The sequence below is a fragment of the Malania oleifera genome, chromosome 12 (assembly GCF_029873635.1).
Source record: "Malania oleifera isolate guangnan ecotype guangnan chromosome 12, ASM2987363v1, whole genome shotgun sequence".
Taxonomy (NCBI): domain Eukaryota; kingdom Viridiplantae; phylum Streptophyta; class Magnoliopsida; order Santalales; family Ximeniaceae; genus Malania; species Malania oleifera.
Window position 1 is genome coordinate 9,283,396 of NC_080428.1, and position 24,495 is coordinate 9,307,890.

At 36.6% G+C, this 24,495-nt stretch overlaps 1 protein-coding gene across 5 annotated transcripts in view; it reads left to right on the forward strand.

Moving 5' to 3' along the window:
- Positions 1–24,495, forward strand: part of LOC131145031 (uncharacterized) — a 47,603-nt gene that overhangs the window by 18,353 nt on the left and 4,755 nt on the right. Inside the window, exon 4 of one of the 5 annotated variants that reach the window (XR_009133948.1) lies at positions 13,587–14,057. The exons of 1 other annotated variant lie outside the window; for it this stretch is intronic. The gene's annotated coding sequence lies outside the window, so the exon portion shown is untranslated. Of the gene's footprint in view, positions 1–13,586; positions 14,058–14,199; positions 14,420–24,495 lie in introns of those variants that run through there. 3 more of the 5 variants (XR_009133950.1, XR_009133946.1, XR_009133947.1) reach the window with 3 other exon arrangements.

A 24,495-nucleotide genomic window follows, 5' to 3' on the forward strand; every position in this document is an offset into this window, starting at 1 on the left:
GTTATTCACGGAAAAATACTGAAATTTAGTTCTGGAGATTGTTGTTTTTAGGGTGTTGAATAGGAAACCCTGCGGGTGCGGGACTAGTGCATTTAGGGGAGTTTCTTTTCTGTTTCAAGTAAGGGAATAAATTAAAGCAATTATTTTCCATGCAAATTATTATTATTTGTCAGTAAATTAATTTTCAGGAAAGCATGTATTATATTTGAGTATTATTGAGAAAATGCACATTTGGGAAAATACTGCTATGATGTAGAAATGTATATATATATATATATATATATATGTATGTATGAAATGCCAGAAATTATGAATTTAGAATAGAATGTATGGTGTATTCAGCATTGTGTGACATGCATATTATTTTACATGAAAAATAATATGTTATGGTTATTTTACGTATAAAACATGTTTTAGAAATTATGAAATAATACGGTACATTATGGTTTCAAAATACATGATAAATGAATTATTTATTCAAAATGATATTTATGAGATGGCGTAAGGCCGTGGTTGATAGCCGGCGCAGGGCCGTGTACATGTATGATTTTGGCGCAAGGTCACAATTATGAAAGTAAATGGCGTAAGGTCGTATGTATTTACATTATTATAGAAAATGCTATCAACTTTTTTTTGATAAACTGTATATTATCATGTATTATGTATTATTAGAACCCGAATGATAGTTTAGTTCAGTTATAGGAGCACGGTACCGTAGCTATACAGATCAGATTACTATGTTCATATTTGTGCTAACCGCCCCACGAGGGGGTGAGAAATAGATAGTTGATGTGACTTTCAGTGTAGAGTTGTAGACGTCCACCTGGCAGTCCGGACTAGGGTGTGGCTTACCCATCGTACTTACAAATATTTTTGACTCGGCAGTGGTTGGCCAGCCATTGTCGAGTCCCGCCTTCGGGTTACACAACCCGTCATGGGGGGTAATACATGACATCAGCTAGCTATACATTTTGGGTAAATTTTCAGTATTATCATTAGTTATACCAGACAGTTCATAAACAGTATGATTTATTAGAAATGTGAAAATATATGTTTATGTGGTTATTGAATGAACAATGTTTTCTGGTATGCAAAATGTACTATATATTTATATTAGCATTAAATATTCATGTTGCCACAATTGTATTTAGTTTATTTTCCTTACTGAGAAGTGTCTCACCCCCGAACATTAAATAATTTTCAGGAAACTTAGAAGGACCAGCGGATCGAGGCTGCCGTTGAGTTAGTACGGTACTACCCCGCTAGGAGGGATAGGTTTTGATCTAGGAAAAGTAGATTGGTGTTGTGGGTTCTTAGATATGTTTATATTTTGTATATTTGATGAAAAAGAAGTAGAATCAAAAGGCTTAAAGACCAGTTATCTCAGATAGGGTAAGATCATCATCTATCCTTACCATCTACCTTTATTCCTAAAGCTTTTCCCTACACTCCTCCTTACTCTTTGATTTCTCAGTCACCTCTATCTCCATTGTACCTACCAGATTATTCCAAGCATTTCAAATCTACGGCCGAATTCTTTGAGAGACACTCTCTTATCCCACCAAAACCTATTTCTTCAAAATCTCCAATCCTAGCAAAACCTTTGCCCTCCAAGTCTATTGATAAAAAACTTAAAAAGCCATTTTCACCTCTTGACCTGACTCCATCTCTGCTTGCATTCATTCTTGAATTACCTTTAGATGATGACAGTAATAGTGATGTTTCCATTGAAACATTGTCTTCCTTAAAGTAAGAGATTACTGATCTCACCCATATGTTGATGACTTCTCCTATTGATCCTAGATCATCTAAAACCCAAGAATTTCATGAGGAATCTGACACCACAATTCCTATTGTGGAAGAACCTAATGAGGCTAATTCAAGTACTCAACATTTTATTCCTCAAAATCCTACCAATGGTTCTTGGTTCTCTTTTGAAGGATTGCCTCTAATTAAATGGAGAGATCGGATTGGTGAATTTGGTGCATGGATTGATCTTCAGCTCTCTAAATATGGGAATACTTTAGAAACAATTCTTATTGAATTTACATCCAGATTTACTAGAACATTAAGAGACTGGTTTCAAAGTCTTGGTGATTACAGACATATACAATTCATTAAATCCCGAACTCCCTCCTATGCTTTGGGAACTCTTTATCAAGAGTTTATTGGAGACCCTGATGCTCATGCTAACGAGGTTAGACTAGAGTATTTTGAAATGAGATGCTGCTCCTTGAAGAGAAAAGATTTTGATTTCCATTATCAAAGAATGTTCAGGCGATATTATCTTCTTGGTGGTTTTAATGATAAAAATCTCAGACAAGTTTATATTAATTCTGTATCAAAAGATATCCAGTCAGAACTGCAAAGAAAGATTTCATCTCTCTCACGATCACTCAAAGAAATCTCTATTGGAGAAATTTACTAGTTAGCCCTTTCTGCTCTTGAAAAACTATGTGATACACATCGGTTGTTCTCAAAGATGTTGAAGCAGAATCATAAGTTTACAAAACAATACAAAAGGCCTTATCTGCAAATCAAATGTAAAGAAAAAGATTGCATTTGCAGTCCCAAGAAGAAAAAGCATTTCAAAGAAATAGCTTTGATAAATCCAAAATGGGTTTGAGGAAATCAAAGCAATTCAGGTTTTTCAAGAAAAAGCCAAAACAGGGTAATAACAAATCTCCTTGATGTTTTATTTGCAAGAAGAAAGGTCATTATGCAAAATAATGTCCTGAAAATAGAGTAAAATCTGCAAAATTGGCCCAACAATTGCAATCTGAAGATCTTGAGGCTGATGTTGAATCTATCTTATCAGAACAAGAAGAAATGACTGAGGAAACTATCCTTGTTCTCACTGATTCAGAAGAATCTTATTTAGAAGAGATTTTTAATGTTCAAACTTTGCTCACTTCTAAACAATCTCAGATAAGTTCTCATGTCAAAATCCAGCTTCTCACCAAAAAATATGGTAATATATCTGCCATTGCATATATTGATACTGGTTCTCATAAGACCATGGTTGATTTGAAAAGTCTTACCTTCTGATTGTTGGTCTCCCCACACTCAATTTTTCAGAGCTACAAATGATCAGATTTTTAGCACTTCTCTGATTTTTAAAAATAAAATTGAGATTAAACTCTTTCCTAATTGCATCATTTGGACGCATGTTATTGGTAGCACACTTCCTAAAAAAGATGTTCTTCTTGGATGGGATGTCTACTGTCTTTCAAAATTCCTAAGAATTCTCCATTCAGGGATCAAATTCAAAAGAGAATACAAACCCTTCACTCCGATAAACAAAATTTATTCTCTTTCTTATTCCTCTTTAGATTTTCAACCCATCCAAGAAAAGCTTTTGAGATTATGTGCTGAAAGACATGATTCGTTCATCTATGATCATCATCTCTAGAAAAATCCAGATTTTTTTATCCACATTCCTTTTAAGCTAAATGAAGATGTCAGTCCAACTAAGGCCACTTATCCGAGGATGACTCCTTCAGACCTTAAGCTCGCTAGAGAAGAATGTCAACCTTTACTTAAACAAGGATTGATTGAGCCAACTACCTCATTTTGGGTTTGTCAAGTTTTTTATGTTGAAAAAAGGTCAGAAAAGGTTAGAGGAAAGAAATGATTGGTTATTGATTATAAACCTCTTGACACTTTCATTAGAGATGATAAGTTCCCTATTCAAAGGTCAGAACACAGTTTGTTGATCTAAAAGGTGCTTTTTGACAACTTGGGATCCATTCAGACGACAGATACAAAATTGCCTTCTACATTCCGAATGAACAATTTCAATAGACTGTTTTATCATCTCCTTCAGCATTTCCAATAGCAGGCATCACAATACGGGATGATGCTTTCAGAAAAGAAAAGCATGATTGGCCAATGTGAGATTGATTTTCTGGGAATTGAAATATCACACGACACCATCCGTCCAGAACCCACCTTACCAGAAATTTTTTGCAATTTCTTGATGACGGTCTATTGGGGAAGCAGATCCAACAGTTTCTTGGCATAATCAACTATGTCAGATATTTTATCCCACATTCTAGTCACTTTACGAGTACCCTGTCAAGGCTTTTGAAGAAAAAGCCGCCCCCATGGGGCCCTGACCAGACTAAGGTTGTCCAACATCTGAAAAAACTGCCGAAAACCCATCGCCCTTGACTATTTTGTCCATGGGAAATCTTATCCTCCAGTCTGATTTCAGTGACCATTACTGGGGAGCATTATTGCTTGAAGAAAAAGAAAAAAAGTTCTATTATGGATACGCCAGTGGGGAATTCAAGGATTCATAGAAGCATTATCACACAGTCTTCAAAGAAATTCTTGCAGTAAAAAATGGGATTCAAAAATTTGACTTTTATGTCAGAACTAAACATTTCACCATTGAAATGGACAGTTCATCTTTTCCCGGCATGCTTGAATTCAAAACGAAGATTCTTCCTGATCCACAAATTCTCAGATTCAAAGATTGGTTTTTCAGATATGATTTCTTTGTGAAACATATAAAAGGCGACCACAATGTTCTATCTGACATGCTCTCTCGCTCCCGAAAAACTTCTTTCCTAATCTCAAGGCACCAAGCCATCCCTTTGATCTTCATGGCCGCCTTCTCTACCTTAGAAATCCTTTATCTAAGTGCCCCTACTCAAATGTTTTTCCCTCCTGAAATCCCTTCACAGAATCTAAACTCGGCCCAGTTAAAAACTCTTGCTATGACCCACTCCAAATCTTATGCTGATAAGATAAGTCACCATCTCACCTTTCCATCTTATCCTTTCCTCAATCCATACATCATCAAACCTTCATCTTTTGATACTAATGATATATGATATATGTAATATATTTCTGTTTTACAGGTCTATGCTGTATTCATACCTCTACAGGAAACTTACGCTCATCTCCATAATCCAGCTAATCAAGGCTCTTTGCTATGGACTTCTTTACAATGGTTCGACCCACTTCTCACCTGGAGGAAAAAAGTTGACCAATCTCATGGAAAATCACAACTTTTGGAAGCTTGAACCATAGATCGCATCCACTGTTTATAGTGTCTTCATCCTACACAGACCATATTTCTACAACTCAGCAAGGAATCTTCTTTGGTCACAGAACAATGCATATGAATGGGACACTATATGATTTTCGCAATTCATGGCCCAATTACAAGCTCCCACTCCTCAATTTCCTCTGTGAAATGAATGATTTTAAGTTCTGTCCTAAGATCCTCTATGCCATTTCAAATATATTACCAGCTCCTAGGCTACTTCCTTACCCTTTGCCAGATTCTCAAGATCCGATGAAAATGGATGATGACCCTTTTATCACACCCACGTATCATCATCCCATACATGAAGATATAACCGATGAAGATTACATCAATCTCAATCTATTTCTATCACATCACATGTAACCTGTAACTACTCTAGGAAAAGTTGTGTGCCTCTAAGTCAAAAGTTGTTGGCTGATTGTAAGTTGTCAAAAGTGTGTGCCCCTAAGTCAAAGTTGTATGTCTTTTACGCCGAAAAGTGGTGGGAAACTGCACAAATGCAGCCGCCCATGTGCTGTCACCTTTTGCGCTGTCCTTATGTCATTAGACTGCTTTTATCTTTTGTCCGTTCATGAGAAAGCAAAGGACCTGATGCTTATCTTTGAACCTCTATATAAGGGACTGCCTTCCGGATTTATAAGGCAGAGGAAGTTGAAGAAGAAATAAAAGCTTTGTTTTCTCCTCTAATGGCTCTCTAAAACCTCTCTTTCCTTGACACTATTTGTCCAAAGAGCTTTTAAGCTTCACTTCTATAAGCTTGTAATGTTGTTATGGTTTCATGAGGGATAACTTTACAATGGATACCCGTAACCTAGCCTTTGAGGTTTAAACTCAGGTTTGACGAAACTGTAATGGGTATCTCTGATGATGATGACATGACTTCGAGTATGCTTTGTGCTTGCCTCTGAGGAGGATCCTGCACATCAGAAAGATTGTACGGTCCCCATTGATCTTCTTTGGTAAAACATTGATTGAAGACCTAAGTTCTCCGTTTGAAATCCATGGGAAGGATTGTGTTGGAGAAAGGGTCCTAGATTGGTTGCTTTCATTGAAGGATCAAGGGGCTCTTGACCCTGTGTGAATTCCCTATTTCATGGCTTCCCCATATGACAAACATTTTCCTCCCTTGGAACCAAGGTCATACACAGAATCAAACCTTCATTCTTGACCTTTTGTTTATTCCAAAGGTCTAAACACAATTTGTTCATCTTTCTGAAAAAAGAAATCTTTAGCCAGTAAAGTTTGTACTCTCCTTATTTCTCACAATAGATCCCAGGTTAAAGAGCATGTCCAAACTACAACCCTTGATAAATGTCTTATCCCAGCTTCCTCCAAATAGCAGTATGTTGATCTTGAGCTTGACTAGGATCTGATCAATTAATGGACCAGAGAAGGTTATACTCACTTTCACTTTGGAGTTGTTCGACTTCTTCTTACTCTTCATGGCCGTAAAGGATTCCCTGTTACAGTTAGGATTACCCTTCTTAATATTACCTATACTTAGTATGAGCATGCGACCATTGGAACTTCGCTTACCACTCTTTAAGCTGGCAGTGTTTGTCTCACCTTTTTTCCCAATTTTAATATTCCTATAAGAGACAAGAATTTGAGGTATTGTATAAAGGTTCAGCTTCAGATTACCGGTGCTTCGTAGGTTTCTTCAGCCTACATGACAACTCTTCATCATCAGCTGATCTATAGACTTAAGATCATGCAGTTGATGAAGAGTCGCCATGTAAGCTGAAGAAACCTGCGGAGCACCGGTAATCTGAAGCTAAACCTTTATACAATTCCTCAGATTCTTGTCTCTTTGAGGAATATTAAAATTGGGGAAAAAGGTGAGACAAACGCTACCAGCTTGAAAAGTGGTAAGCGAAGTTCCAATGGCCGCATGCTCTGATACCACACAAGGTCGGGAGCCCCTTGATCCTTCAATGAAAGCAACCAATCTTAGGACCCTTTCTCCAACACAATCCTTCCCATGGATTTCAAATGGAGAACTTGGTCTTCAATCAATGTTTTACCAAAGAAGATCAATGGGGACCGTTCAATCTTTCTGATGTGCAGGATCCTTCTCAGAGGCAAGCACAGAACATACTCGAAGCCATGACATGATCATCAGAGGTAGCCATTATAGTTTTGTTAAACCTGAGTTTAAGCCTCAAAGGCTAGGTTATGGGTATCCACTGTAAAGTTATCCCTCATGAAACCATAACATTATAAGCTTATAGAAGTAAAGCTTAGAAGCTCTTTGGACAAATAGTGTCAGGGAAAGAGAGGTTTTAGAAAGCCATTAGAGGAGAAAACACAAAGCTTTTATTTTTTCTTCAACTTCCTCTGTCTTACAAATTTGGAAGGCAGTCTCTTATATAAAGGTTCAAAGATAAGCATCAGGTCCCTTGCTTTCTCATGAACAGATAAAAGATAAAAGCAGTCTAATGACATAAGGACAGCGCAAAAGGTGACATTACATGGATGGCTACATTTGTGCGGTTTCCCATCACCTTTCGGCGTAAAAGACATACAAATTTGACTTAGGGACACACTTTTGACACAACTTACATTCAGCCAACAACTTTTGACTTAGAGGCACACACTTTTGACATAAAGACATACAACTTACAATCATCCAACAACTTTTGATTTAGAGGTGTACAACTTTTCACAAAGTAGCTACAAGTTACATGTGATGTGATGGAGATAGATTGAGATTAATGTAATCTTCATCAATTATTTCTCCATGTATGAGATGATGATACGTGGGTGTGATGAAGGGGTCATCATCTGTTTCCATTGGATCCTAAGAATCTGGCAAAGGGTAAGGTGGTGGCCTAAGAGTTGGTAATATGTTTGAAATGGCATAGAGGATCTTAGGATAGAAATTAAAATCATTCATTTCACAGAGAAAATTGATGAGTGGGAGCTTATAATTGGGCCATGAGTTGGGAAAATCATGTAAAGTATTCCATTCATATGCACTGTTCTATGACCAAAGGAGTTTTCTTGCCGAGTTGTAGAAATATGGTCTGTGTAGGATGAAGACACTATGAACAATGGACGCGATCTATGGTTCAAGCTTCCAAAGGTTGCGATTTCCCATGAGTTTGGTCAACTTTTTCCTCCAGGTGAGAAGTGGGTTGAACCATTGTAAAAAAAGTCCATAGCAGAGAACCTTGATTAGCTGGATCATGGAGATGAGCATAGGTTTCCTGTAGAGGTATGAATACAACAAGAACCTGTAAAACAGAAAGATACCATATATACCATATAACATTAGTATCAAAAGACGAAGGCTTGATGATGTATGGATTAAGGAAATGATAAGATAGAACGACATAAGATTTGAAGTGGGTCATGGCCAGAGTTTTTAACTAGGTTGAGTTTAGATTCCGTGAAGGGATTTTAGAAGGGAAAAACATTTGAGTAGAGGCACTTAGATAAAGGATTTCTGAGGTTGAGGAGGAGGCCATGAAGATCAAAGGGATGTGTTGACTTTTTGAGTCCGATCCCTAGTTTTGATTATGACAAATTACATATTACTAATGTGTGTGCCTAGTACTTGAACAAGTCATTATTTCAGTACACACACATGAGAAATGATTGTTGGAAGCCTGAAAGATTTAAAGATCATACTCCTGACATACTCCATGTAGAATCCGAAAAGGAGAAGAAAGAAGAAGAAGATTCCTATTGTAAATGCATTTATGTTTTAAATTTGGTCTGTTATAATTTATATCGGTCTGTAATAATCTCTGCATGTCATGCATGTAGGTAATTGTAAGCTCAACATGACTGTAGATTGACTATAGGGACCGAATGACCTTAGGGCACCCTTCGGTCAACCAACGCCAGGTTTTATGGTGTACTTGAAAAGACCTTAAGTTCTTACACATTGTGCACAAAGTCCTCATAATCACTTACATTATCAGGGGAAAAATTGAAATAATTTGGACAAAATAGGGAAAGTATGAGAGAGCTTGGGCGACCGAACCCCAAGTGAACAAATTACCTTAGGCGCCCAAACTGTTAAGAAATCAACAATTAGACCATACTTTGGGCGACCGAACACATTTTGACCATACCTTCCCCGGGTGCTCGAACCCTTTGAAAAGGACCCCTCACCAACTCGGGCTGCTGAGGAAAGCAGTTGAAAACAGGCCCGGGCGACCGAACCTCTAAGTTCGGGCTACTGACCCATTGACCGGGCACCCAAATTCACGAATAGATGCTACTGACTTTTGTTCGGGCTACCAAACTAGGATTTGGGTTGCCGAATTATTTTAAAGAGTTTTTAAAAAATGAGTCTGTTCGGGCGACCGAACCTCGATTTAGCCACCCGAACCTTCTTAGGTTAAAATTAATTTACCTAAGGTAAACATGGGTTAATTTGAGATTAATATTTCCTAAGCATTTTAGATTTTTCTAAGAATACCTAATTGGTCCCAAACGGTTATAGTTTTGACCTTGTCTATAAATATGAGTTCATTTGTGAAGATTAAGGAGCGATTAGCCAAAAATAATTAGCAAAAATCCTCTCTATCTCAAAATCTCATTTTGCTCAAAATACTCTCAAATATTTATTCCCTTAATACATCTTGATATTGTGAGAGTTTATTGATTGTTCTTGTGTTTGTTAGATAGTGCTAATACTCTCATTTGTTACATTTATTGTTTGATTCATTTTTGGGGAGTTGATCTCACAGATTTCAATATTATAAATCTTGTGTTGGAATAAACTAATAAGTTTAGGGATCTTTGCATTGTCATTGTAAGATTCTCTTAGCTTTGTTTTTGTTGTGTAAAAACTTTTTTCTACAAGTTAAAATATTTTCAAACTATTCTCGTGCTCATTACATTAAAGGAAAATATTTTGAGTTAAGTTTGAATATTTGAATAACATCTTTGAAACCCTGATTTGCTATTGAGATTTCATTTGGCTTGTTTCAAAGATACAACTTGTTTAGAATACTCTTGAACATTATTGTGATTGTATCTTGTTGAGTGTTATTTGCATGTATATTCACATCACTGAGCTTACATTACCCATACTGTTGATGTGCATCTGATAGATTATATTAGGTACATATTTGCTTTACTTGAGAAGCATAATCACTGTACTAGTTATGTTGTGAAAAATATTGTTGTATTTTAGGCGTGGTCTGAGGGGGTGGTTATCCGGTTCGTAAGGATTGTTAGGGTCTTCTCCGTCCCGCAAGGAGAATTTGTAAAGATTGAGGTCAGTTCTGTGCTAATTGACTTGGTCGTATTAGGTGTCGCTCCACCCGTTAAGTGAGCATTAGTGGAATCCTCGAGCTTGCGAGTTAGAGGCGGGGACGTAGGCATAGTTGGCCGAACCCCGATAATATATCTGGTATTGATTTTATTTTTCGCAATTTACTTTCTGTATGTTTATGTTTATCGTTTAAATATTTGATTGAGATTTTGAATGCATAGAAAGATCTTAGGTTTATGAAATACTGCTTACTAGATTAATTGAATCCAGGGGATTAATTTTTAAATACACAATTTACCCTCCTCTTAGGAATACACCAAGGCCATCAAGATGGCTTGGTGGCTTGAGATTAGGAAATAAGTTTTCTAGGGGCGAGAGAGCATGTCAGATAGAACATTGTGGTCGTTGTTTATATGTTTCACAGAGAAATCATATTTGGAAAACCAATCCTTTGACCTGAGATTTTGTGGATCAGGAAGAATCTTATTTTTGAATTCAAACATGCCAGGAAAAAGATGAACTGTCCATTTCAATGGCGAAATGTTTAGTTTTGACATAAAAGTCGAATTTTTGAATCCTATTTTTTATTGTAAGAATTTATTTGAAGACTCTGTGATAGTACTTCTGTGAATCCTTGAATTCCCCACTGGCATGTCCATAATATAACCTTCTTTTTTCTTTTTCTTCAAGTAATAATGCTCCCTAGTAATGGTCACTGGCATCGGTCTGGAGGATAAGATTCCCCATGGATGGAATAGTCAAGGGTGGTGGGTTTTCTGCAACTTTTTTCAGATGTTGGACAACCTTTTTCTGGTTAGGGCCCCATGGGGGCGACTTTTTTTTCAAAAGCCTTGACAGGGTACTGGTAAAGTGACTAGCATGTGGGATAAAATTTCTGACATAGTTGATTATGTCAAGAAACTGCTGGATTTGCTTTACTGATAGACTGTCATTAGGAAATTGCAATAATTCTCTGGTAAGGTGAGGTCGTGGACGGATGGTGTCGTGTGATATTTCCATTCCTAGAAAATCAATCTCACATTGGCCAATCATGCTTTTCTTTTCTGAAAGCATTATCCTGTATTGTGATGCTAGTTGTTGGAAATGCTGAAAGAGATGATAATGATCAGCCTGAGACTTTGAGAATAATAAAATATCATCAATGTATATCAGAGTACTGTGAAAAATAGGGTTAAAAATTCTAGTCATTGCTTTCTGAAACAGTGATGGAGCAATCTTCAAGCCGAAGGGTAATACAGTCCATTGAAACTGTTCATTCAGAATGCAGAAGGTAGTTTTGTATCTGTCATTCGAATGGATCCCAAGTTGCCAAAAAACACCTTTTAGATCAAACTTGGAGAATATTGTTGCTTCAGCAAGATGAACAAACTGTGTTCTAGCTTTTGGAATAGGAAACTTATCATCCCTAATGAAAGTGTTAAAGAGGTTTATAATCAATAACCAATCGTTTCATTCCTCTAACCTTTTCTGACCTTTTTTCAACATAAAAATCTCAACAAGCCCAAGATGAGCTAGTTGGCTCAATCAATCATTGTTTAAGTAAAAATTGACATTCTTCTCTGGCGAGCTTAAGGTCTGAAGGAGTCATCCCCAGATGAGTGGCTTTAGTTGGACTAACATCTTCATTTAGTTTAAAAGGTATGTGAATAAAAAAGTATGAATTTTCGAGGAGATGATGATCATGGATGAACTGATCATGTCTTTTAGCACATAATCTCAAAAACTTTTCTTGGATGTGTCGAAAATCTAGAGAGGAATAAAAAAGAGAATAAATTTTGTTTATCGGAGTGAAGGGTTTGTATTCTCTTTTGAATTTGATCTCTGAAGGGAGAATCCTTAGGGATTTTGAAAGACAGTAGACATCTCATTTGAGAAGAACATCTTTTTGAGGAAGTGGACTGCCAATAACATGTGTCCAAATGATATAATTAGGAAGAAGTTTAATCCCAATTTTCTTTTTGGAAATCAGAGAAGTGTTCAAAATCTGATCATTTGCAACTCTGAAAAATTGAGTGTGGCGAGACCAACAATTAGAAGGTAAGATTCTAGGGTCAACCATGGTCTTATGAGAACCAATATCAATATATGCATTGGCAGATATAGGTTTACCATATTTTTCAGTGAGAAGCTGGATTTTGACATGAAGACTTATCTGAGATTGTTTAAAGTGAGCAAAGTTTGAACATTAAAAATCTTTTTTGAACAAGATTCTTCATAATCAGACTCTTCTGAATTAGTGTAAACAAGGATAGTTTCCTCAGTTATTTCTTTTTGTTCTGATAAGATAAATTCAACATCAACCTCAAGATCTTCTGTAAGAACGCGAACCATGATATATGGATTTAATATTCGAAAAATGGGTAAAGTAGTAATTTGGGCAAGCTTCGTCGACGAAGTTAGAGTTCGTCGACAAAGTATCTTCTGTTCTCGACGACGAAATTCAGTGTCTCTTTGACGAGGAGATCCCGAGGGATTTTTAGAAAATCTAGAACCACGGCTCATCGACGAGGCCACCGTCTCGTCGTCAAAGGTAATGGCGGACTTGTCGATGAGGACGCCAATTCGTTAACGAATCCACCCGAGTCAAAGGGCTATAAATATTCAAGTGAGTTGTTTCCAAGTCAAGTTAGCTTAAAAATCTCTCCCTCTCTCTCTAGAACTCGAAGCTCTCTCTCTTTTGCTTTATTCTCCGGTTGTCGCCTGATTCATAAATCCAACGTTACTGCGAGGATCTGGGAAGGATTCTCTACGTTTTTAGAGGATCAGAATCTTGTTTCTAGCAGTTTCGGGTTTCGGGCCAAAATCGAGATAAGACTCAGTTTTCATTTCTGTTTCAGAATATGTATAGTAGTAAGGATTGTAAGCATGTATCGTACTATGGTTTGTAGGTTTTGGAGTCTTAGTTCGTAGTTTTGGGGAACTGTAGAGTTCTTAGTTGGAATTTGGGTTAAGGTAAGGGGATTCAGCTTATATCAGTTACTTTTCAAAATCGGGATCGATAAGCTTGTAAGCTACGATCGTATATATGTTTTGGTAACTTATTTGAGGAAATTTTATCGGGTAAAATACGGGATTTTTGGGTTATAGTTTTCGAAATTTGAGAATTTTGGGTATCATCTGTGTTTTGTTTGGAAAACTGTTTGTTTTGTTTAAACGGTATTATTGAGATGACTGTTATTCATATTTGTATAAAACTGTATACTTGAATTTGGAAAACGATATGATTTACCGTAAACCAAATATGGTATGTATGATTGTATGTAATTGTTCCAGGTATTTTGTAAAACAGTTATGTGGCGGCTAATTATCGTACGCTGATGAGTATAGGAACGTGAGTTCCAAAATGATTCCAGGTTTTGTGAAATCGGCTAGGGGCGGCTAATTACTGTACGCCGAAACAGCTATGTGGCGGCTAATTACTGTATGCTTTGCCATGTACTGGTGTCAAAATCGTGGGCAAGAATGTCTAGTTTTATATCCGAGAGTGTGAAATATCAATTGTATCCCGGTTGGTTACCGAGGTGTGTGAGCTACACTGTATTGACAATGTAATCACTGTAAAGCTTCGGGTTTCATGGAGTAGTTGCGTATTAGTGTGAGTTACATCGTATTGGCAATGTAATCGCTGTGAAGTTTCGGGTTTCATAGCGTAGTTGCGTATAAGTGTGACGACACTGACCGTATGTTTTGGGTATCGTATGTATTGGAATGGAATTGTGAAAATACTGGAACTGTATGGAACTGTATGAAATGTTTTGAACTATATCATATTTTATGATATTATATTTTACGTAAAATAACACTGGTATGTCTCACACTGATATAACCTGCTTTCTTTCTTACTGAGATGTGTCTCACCCCAAATGTACGTACAAATATTTTTCAGATCCATTCGGTAGCCGTAATTAACATTCTAGAAGTTGGAAGCGAGGGTGTCGTTAGCTGCTGTTAGTGCCTATTTAGGTACGAGTTTTGTAACTGGGTTGTCGTGATGGTTTTTGTAGACACTCGGGGTATGTTTTGTAATTTTGGGATTGTATATCCTAGTTTGTATAGACTCTGGTATGGTACTGTACATGTATGGAAAGATCGTATTTCGCTGTGTATTTGATGAGTATTGATGCGTATGTTATGATTGTAAGGGCATTGCCGTACCCCACAGGGTCGGACCCTCTTTTGGTGTTGTATCATATATGTCTTATTTGATACAGAGACATGTTAGATTACCATATTCACACTTGGGACACATCTGCGGGTTCGGGGTGTGACAAGTTTGTATCGTAGTTAACCAGGTTGTTAGGTCTTGTAGACTTGGTTAGGTGTATTGATGTGTACATACCAGAGTATAGGATGTAGGAAATGGGTAGTGTAGGTCGAGGTTTGTGTTGTTGCTAGATGGGGACTCATTGACGGTGTTTTGTGTCCTTCGTGGAATGACGATTTCAGAAAGATCACGGCAAACCATTGATGGATTCGTGTCAGTATGACGGGACAGGCTTAGACCCGTGGGATTGGTAGTTAACATGATTAGGTGTTTGATTGTGTTAACTGTGTACGATATAGGAATTCTAACCGATTCTTATTGTTTTCAAAATGGAGCCCAAAGATAATAACTTGGAGAGTGGATTTGAGGAGACGGCGAGCAATGAGTCTCCTTTTGTGTCTCGTGGTTTGGCGAGGTTAGTTATCCAAGAGATCGGGCAGAGTGTTAGGAGACGTGAATGCTCTCCTACTGATGCGGGGTGTACCATCGAGAGGTTGACATGCATGCACCCTCCGACATTTACGGGAGGACCCGATCCGATTGTGGCAGAGGACTGGGTCGAGAAGACCCAGAGGATTTTTGAAGTCCTCTACTGCACTGAGAAGCAAAAGGTCTTGTACGTTACCTTCCAGCTGACTAGGGAGGTAGGGCATTGGTGGACTGCGGTGAGTTTGCTTGAGAGGCAGAGAGCTAGTCCATCTGGTATGATGTGGGGTCACTTCAAGGAGGTATTTTTCGAGAGATACTTTTCGGTCTCCACTCGGGATGCGAAGGTTGATGAGTTCTCGAGTCTAACGCAGGGAACTCTAATGGTGCAGAGGTATGCCGCCAGATTTATCGAGTTATCTTGGTTTGTGCTGTACTTGGTTCCAAATGAGCACGAGAAGGCTCGGAGGTTTGAGAGGGGTCTGAGGAAAGACATCCTCCATCTTGTGGGGATGTTGCAGATCCGTGAGTTCTCTGCCTTGGTGGATAAAGCCACCATAGTTGAGATTGATCTTCGGGGTGATGAGGTGGTGCAGGAACAAAGGAAGAGGCCAGTTTCTTCTGGTTCTCAGTTTGGTTCTCGATAGGGACAGTGGAAGAAGAAGAAGAACTACAGTTCAAGTTATCGGCATAATACCGAGCGACAGAGTTATTAGGGGGATCCATCTTCCGCACTATGCGCCAAATGCCATAAATGGCACGATGGGGAGTGTCAGTCGTTCTGGGGTAACTACTACAACTGTGGCAAGTCGAGCCATATGTCACGGAGCTGCCAAGCACCAAGGGGAGATATGCCTGCATAGAGCCAGAACCGTGGGAGTAATCAGATGCCTCGAGGGAACTACAAGACAACCACGGCTACGGCGAGGGTATATTCACCGACTTCAGTGGATGCAGAACACGCTGAGAACGTGGTGATAGGTACCATGTCTTTGCTTTCGAATTCAACTGACACTCCTACAAGGGTACCATTATGCAAAATAATGTCTTGAAAATAAGTCCCTTAGGATTCGTCTGTGCAGGGACTCCACTCCTACAAGGGTCAAACTCCCATGATGCTGGCGTTTCCAATAAGATTGACTTTGCAAGGTACCAACAATTTTTTTTTTTTTGGGAGAACGTAGAGAGTTTGTGCCTCAAGGAATTTTTTTTTTATTTAAAAAAATTCAATCAAAGAGGATTCATATTCTTGGAAATTACATATATATATTTGGAAAAATCACAGAAGGTGTTTTTTTCATTGCAGACTTGATTTTTTTCTGAGTGTTTTTTCCAATATTTTTTTCGAATGAAAAAAAAATCCCTAAATCATGATAGATTTTGAACTTCCTTTAGCATCTTCTTTTTGTTTCAGTTGATTGGATTAACATTTTTCTTCTCATCATTTCTGATTGTAGAATTTGTAGCATTCATGGAGATGGCACATGGGAAAGTTAATGCATAAGAAAACTGGAAGAATAAAAGAGAATGGTTGTGCATATGATATAAACCTAGCAAGGAGATTCTAGCATTGAGAAATCATCTTCCAAACATGAAGTTTGCTATGTAGGGAAGCTTTCATGTTTAAGAAACCACAATGTGTGATAATGGAATATGACTATTTTCTAATTGCTTCAAAGAAAGAAATTTGGCGAGATCCTACAATCTTGAGCGATTCTCTTTGGGCGAAGATGAATAAGAATACAGGATATAGGCAGGCCAATAAGGCAAGGGCTAGAGGGGAACTTTTTGCTCTCTATCATGAAGTTCAATATGCCATGAACTATGTATGTTGATTAGAAAAATTGGGTGCAATGTATTATTTAGAATCCTTGTTGCGAGGAGAGATTGAGACAAGTAAGAATGTTGGATGTCATTCTTTTAAGTGCTTAATTGAAAATTAATCAAATAAAGACATGATGTGGCAAAACAATATGACTTGCTGGAGCATTTCTTGTCATACATTGATAGAGAGGGAGGGACGGACGATTGATATTCTTTCCTTGGAGAGAATAAAGAAAACGGGAGCGTATTAGAGTGGAATATTTAAGATAACATAGATGATGCTAGTGTGGGAGGTGGACTTGTATTATTTCCAAGGAAAGACATATAAAGAAAATGGGAACATATTAGAGTAGAATATTTTTGTTAACATAGATGATGCTTATGTTGGAGATTTTTAGAGAGAAGTTGATGGGGCCTCCCACAATGTCAACAAGAATGATGATAGCAAGGAGATAAATATAGTGATGAAGGGAACCTTCAACTTTCTGCCAAAAAGATAATATCTTGACCAAGTTTCAAGGAGACATTCTCTCAACTTACATTTGGAGTGTTCATTACACGATTAATATTTGTTGAGGAGGATCTTTCTATCATTCCCAAAGAGATTGAACTTCTTATAGACATGTAGGTTAGAGTTCTTGTCACGCCCTGACTCGTCACGTAGGCCCGGGGTGCTACTAAAGTGACATCTGCGTACCTGATACCATAATCATAAACAATAATGCAGCGGAAGTAATGAAACGTTATTCATACATACATTACCAGAGTTCTAAGTTCGTTCATACATAAAGGTTTTCATGCATCCATATTTTAATTCGACCAAAACTGGACAACTAGTTCGGTCCATACGACTATAATACAAGCTTTGAGCTTGACAACATAACTTATATACGCCAAAGTTCTTACCAACACTCTCAAAAAGGAACTAATCTAACTTTCACCCCCTGATCTTGCTAAGCACGTTACCTGTAGTTTCTTGAAAAGATAATTTGTATATTGGGGCGAGACACTTTTCATTAAGGGTGATCAAGTTAATATCAGTGTATAGACAACATGCTTTTAGTGTTTACAGAAAATATTCATTTTTCATATAATTGAAAATAACTATCTTAAAATCATACATACATATACAGTTGGAAATACTCGTTTCGTTTTCCTGACATAAACACTTCATTCATTTCATAACATCATTATTTACATAAATATATAGTTATGCATAAAAGACACCTCCTGGGACTAACGCCATGTATAAACCCCTGTGGTCAGGGTTGTGTTGGCCGAAGGCTGGACTAAGCCTAGGGTGAACAACCTAGACAAAGTCAACATTCATCCGTGTCATAACTTCGACTACGTAGGCATCCGCAACGTACTTGCATGCCCCGATTGCCCTACCATTTCCTGAAAGTTCGGTCTTCCAAGTATGGCACACCGTCTACCAAGGCTAATTGGCATAGACCACCACATCACTCTCGAAGTATAGTGTGGCGCATATGATCACATATATAAATCCTAGAAACGGTACTATGCTCCTGACATAATGGTCCATCGGGGTTTCTAAAGCATATCGTGTAATTTAAGTAATAAAATCATATTTCATAATCATTTCATATAAAATTTGACATGTAACTTTTGGCCCTTGACCATCATATTATACCCGGCTTACAGCCGTTAAACATATACTTGGTTCTCACGGCCATATACATTATCCAGTATTTTCACAAGCAGTTTCAATATATTTCACAAATAGTTCAGTATTTCAAAAACATTCATCATTTTGGTTATAACATAATACATACATACTATTCACCTGCCACACAATCTCCTGTCCTTTAAACATAACTCGTAGACAACCATGAAAACATAGTATTTATGGTTTAAAAACATAAAACCAGCCTTCCCACTGATTATTTGTACTTAAAGTAGGATACCATATATCATAGGTTTGAAAAATGACCTTTTGAACGATCGATTTTTGAAACGTCAACTGAAAATATAAATATACTTACTCCATAAATATTTCATACGATTCAAAATCATTAAAAAAACTGATTTAACTAGATCCCCTTACCTATTTCCTAAAAAACAATCCGAGAAGCTCGAAAATCGAACCCTAGCTTTTTCTCGAGTTCGATAATCCACTTCGCTAGACTTGTAGATATTCACTCCCTGATTCTCGTGGTAACTTCCAATCGTTAAAACGGGCAACGATCGGCGAAAGATCAAAGAGAGAGAGAGAGAGAGAGAGAGAGTTATATAAAAAAAATACATAACTTACCTCTTAAGTAACTAAAATATCTCCTCCAAGATATTTATATATAAATATCTAAAAACATCTCCTCTAAGATATTTATTATTATATTTATTTATTTATTATTTTATTTTATTTTATTTTATTTTGTTCAGGTTACTACATTCTCCCCTCTTTATAAAAATTTCTTCCTCGAAATTTGCTGACTGACTCTCATTACATCCACTGGATTACTGTTGATTTGTTGGGTTGACTTTAGTAAGAGCCGGTTGCCACCCACATAGTAGTCTCGTCTCAAATTTATTACTTACCCTCACTTATGACGAAGGAATACCGTGGTTACATACCATGTCTCAAGAGATTATAATATTCATAAAAAACTCTCTCGGATACCATACATACTCTAAACATGAACAAAACATACATACATAAAACCACTTACCTACTGCTCTACTTATCCAACTAGCTCTGAGCGTCTCTAAAAAGATGAGGATACTTCTGATGTATCTCTGACACTAACTCCCATGATACTTCCTATAACTCCTGCTCTCTATGATTTAGGATCTGAACTAGTATCTCCTTATATACTAACGTGTCCCCGAGTTCCAACGACTCGTAACTAATCACATGCGAAGGATCTGGTATATACTTCCTAAGTATGAACATGTGGAACACGTTGTGAATCCTAGATAATGCGGGAGGTAATGCTATCTTGTACACCACCGAACTGAGTCTTTCCAAAATCTCGAATGACCCGATGTACCTAGGGCTCAGCTTGCCCTTTCTACCAAACCTCCTCACTCTTTCATTAGAGTAATTTTCAAGAATATCGCATCACCTACCTTGAATTCTAGCTCCCGTCGGCGTGTATCTACGTAGCTCTTCTATCGATTTTGAGATGCTTTGATCCTCTCCTTAATAAGCTCGACCTTTGCAGAGGTCTTCTGAATCAGTTCCAGTCTCAAAATTTGCCGCTCACCCACCTTATCCTAATATAACGAAGACTAACACCAACGACCATGCAAAACCTCATATGGTACCATCTTTATACTAACCTGATAACTGCTGTTGTAGGCGAACTCAACCAATGACAGATATCTAATCCAACTGCTACCAAAATCCAGTACGCATGTCTGTAACATATCTTCTAATATCTGGATAGTCCTTTTTGACTAACCATCTGTCTGTGGGTGAAGTGCAGTACCAAATGTGAGTTGCGATCCCAAAACATCCTGCAAACTCTTCTAGAAATGAGAGGTAAATCGTGGGTCTCGATCTAAAACGATAGAAATCGGGATACCATGGAGTCGTACAATCTCTTTTACATATAGTTCTGTCAGCCTATTCATGGAATAACTGACTTTTACTGGAACGAAATGGGCTGTCTTTGTCAATCTGTCAGCCACAACCTAAATCGCATTCTATTCGTGGAGTGCTGATGGTAATCCCATGACAAAATTCATGGAGATGTGCTCCCACTTCCATTTAGAAATAAGGAGTGGTTGCAACGGTCCTGCTGGCCTCTCGTTTTCTACTTTAACTTATTTGATTACACGCCTAAATTGCGTAATTAAACATTTAAATTCATGCATTAAAAAATATATTTTTAATTAAATGTTTAATTACTCTCAATATTTTAACATTGTATTCTATTTATAATATTTGAGTTTTATTGAGTAATTTATGAATTTTTGGTATTTTTTTTATCGCATGACAATTTTTGGAAGCAAAAATCGACACTATTTCGTATTTTGAGCGTAACTTTCTTGTTCGAACTCCAATCGAGACGATTCAAAATTTTGAGGAAAGCTAAGGGAGTGCTTTATGACTTTTATGTTTCGAGTTTTGAGAGATACGAGCTTTAAAAGGGTCAAACTCAGACTTGTTTGCTAGGAAACAAAAAAGAAAAGAAGAAGAAACAAAAAAAGAAAATAAAAAAAATAAAGTAGGCCGGATCTTGATGTGACTCGACCATGCAAGTTGACGCAAGAGGCGCTGGGTCTTCAAGTGTTTTGGGTCTTCAATTAGCTGGAGGGATTTATTAGTTTTATTTTGACAAGTCAAAGGGGGTAACTAGAGGTAGGGTTTTATATTATTTTCTTTTAGAGGTGCTTTGTGGGAAGGAGGCTAGGAGGCCGTGAGTGCAGACATAGCAGCAGCTTTGTTGCGAAATAAGGCCAACTCTCTCTCTTTCTCTCATTTGAATTTTAAATAATTGGTGGATCTATTTTTATTATTAAAAAGTTAGTTTGATTTTCTTGTTATTTAAATATTGACAATTAGTTTTAGATTGAATCTTTCTCTCTCTTCTACTTCTTTTCTTTAGTTTATTTTTTTTAATAAAAAAATGTTGAAATTTTATTTTGGTTTGAATTATTTACTTTAAATTGTTTTTTTAAAAGTCTTGCGTTGAATTTTTAATATTTGTTTGAGTCATTATTTAGTTCGTTTTTCTTAATTGGAGTCTTTGTTAGCATTTAAATATTTTCTTTGGATATTTTTACTATTAAAGTTAGTGTTTTTATTTAGTTAGAGTTTATTTTGTTTGAGTTTATGTTTAAAATTAGTATTTTTATTTAATAGAATGATTGTAGGGTTTGTTTCTTTCATTATTTTGGCATTGGATGTGTCATTTATGTACTTATTTATATGCATGATAAATTTCTAGTTAGAATTTACGTTGTTTTAAATTTTATTGCAAAAATTTCAAAAATCCCATGAATTGAATTTGAACTATGTACAATAAAAATTTCTTTTCTTATTTTCTTTAGAATTACGTAAAATTTGGAATTAGTTTGCATTCCCTGAGGAGACAACCTGGCATTTGGGCTGATTATTATACGACTGAACTCCTATACTTGGGATAGCTTTCGAACTACTCATTTTTCGAGTGAATCAAGTTTTTGGCGCCGTTACCGGAGAATGTCAGTTTTAGTTTTAAATTAATATTTTTCATGTAATTTTTATTTTTCTCATGAAAAAGAAAAAGAAAAAAAAAATGAGTTTTGAAGAAAAAATAGCTGCACCTACATCACGTATGCTTATAAATATTTTGCAGTTCATACGAACCATACAACCATCTTACATCATATTGTTTGAGAATGTATAGAACTTTAACGTTAGACCTAAAATGATATCTGTGATACCTCAATTTTATGAGATGAAGTATGAAAATCCGTATTAGCATTTAACTGATTTTGAGCTTGCATGTGTTACATTCATAGATGAAACTGTTATTAATCAGACAATTAGATTATATCTATTTTCTTTTTCATTGAAAGAAAAAGTTAAGATGTGATTTAATTCTCTTAGGTCTAATTCTATCTCTAATTGGACTGATATGCAAAATAAATTTTTACATAAATTTTTTCCTTTACAGTGAATTCAATTTTTGTAAGAACAGATCAGTCGATTCATGTAAGGAGCTGATGAGATATTTCATGAAAGTTGGGAGAGATTTAGAGATCTGGTTAACATTTGTCCTCACCATGGATTTGAATCGTGGTGTCTGATCAACTATTTCTACACTACGTTGACTTCTGAATTAAAACAGTTTGTTCATACTATGCGTTCAGGATATTTTTTCGATAAGGAGCCTGATGAAGCATTAAATTCTTTGGATCATTTAGTTGACTATGTTTAACAATGGAACACTAGGATTGACAGAAGATCAATTCCAGTTCAACCATTGAAAGTAGTAGATGGTGGAGAGTGGTATGAACTGAAAGATGATTTTTATGTTGAGGCACATATGACTGAACTTATCAGAAGAGTGGAGTCTATGGAGATGAAAAAAAAAAGAATAGTACATAGTAACTTTGGAATTAACCTTCCTAATCCTATGAACTCCCTTATCAGTCGTCATCATATAGCCTTTCAACATCAGTATCAACCACAACAGATCTCTCAAAACTATGCACCTTCAGGATTTTAATTTAATGCAGCACCTGCTCCACTAAAGAAGTCTCTTGAGGATGCCTTTCAGCAGTTCATGCAGATTAAAGTCACAATTAACAATTAGTACACTCAGGTTATAAATGAATTGCGAGACACCATTAATGAGATGAACACACAGTTGAATATCTTAGAAAAAAGGGAAATTTTCGGTAGAACCTCAGCTTAATTCTCAAGAATACAAGTACTAATAGCAACAAATACATAATGTTTCTCTTGAGACAGCAATGTTATTATTTTGAGAAGTGGAAAAGAAGTTTCCCAACTTGAGATACTCATCGTCAGACAAACAGTTATCTCGACACCTGAAGTTATGACTGAAACAGATGAAATCAAAGAAAAATCAGAGGAAGCGAGTCTATAAGTGAAGAAGTCGGTTAATGAGGAGATCGAGACTAGTAAAGAGTACCAATCTATTTTATATTACCCTCAGAGATTGAAAGTCGTGGAACCAACACTCCCTACTGGAGTAAATGTTATAGAGTGCAATGCTGAAGCAGATCCCTGTAGTGGTACGGTGATGGGTATACCCGATAAAGAGGGTAAACAGAATGGTGAACGTTTAATTTTCAAGGAATCAGGTAAAAATCTTAATATTGATGCTTCTGAAGAATCAAAGGTAACTGCTCTGACATCTTTACCTCAAAGACCGGTTCTTAAAAAAGTAAATTTTCTAGAAAATATGTTGAATAAAGATCATTTCTTGTTAAAATAAGGAAAACGGTCTGCACATGTTTTGTCTGACACCTTAAAACGTATTGATTTATTTGAGACTAACTTTTGTGCAAGTAACAATATTGATTCATTGTGACAACTCAAATTTGGAGACTCGCCGGTTCAATTTATAGACCTGCACCCACCAGATGAAATTCCTCTAGAGCCTTCGTCGAATAGATTGTTATGTTTTTCTTTCCTTTATTTTTTTTTTATTTTTTTATCTTATTTTATTTTTAATTAATTTTATGGTACATTTTTCCTTAATTTTAGTTTTTTTTTTTTCCTTTACTTCTCCACCCAGGTACGCTCTACTTCCCTTATGCTTTCACATTGAGGACAATATTCCAGTTTAGTTGGGGGGAATAAGAAAATATATTGAAAAAAAAATTTGAATATGGATGATTAGACTATGATTAACACTGATTTATACCCTTTACATACTTGCATATAACCTAAGAGTTACATACTTAAGCTATATAGTGGGTTATTATGTGTAGTTTCTCTTTATATGGCTAATTTAGGAATTGTAACTCTGTGTAGGTCGACTAGTAGTTCATTCGTATTAATTTGACTATATAAACTATTGTATTTACATGGTATTTCATGAGGCTAAATATGCACATTCACGTGATTCATAATACTTAGGGTTCCTTGTGAGCATTGAGAGAGTACCCGTGACGACTATGACACCTTGTGAGGTACTATTGAGTCATTTAACATTCTTGTGAGTTTTTGACGTCAACTCAAAG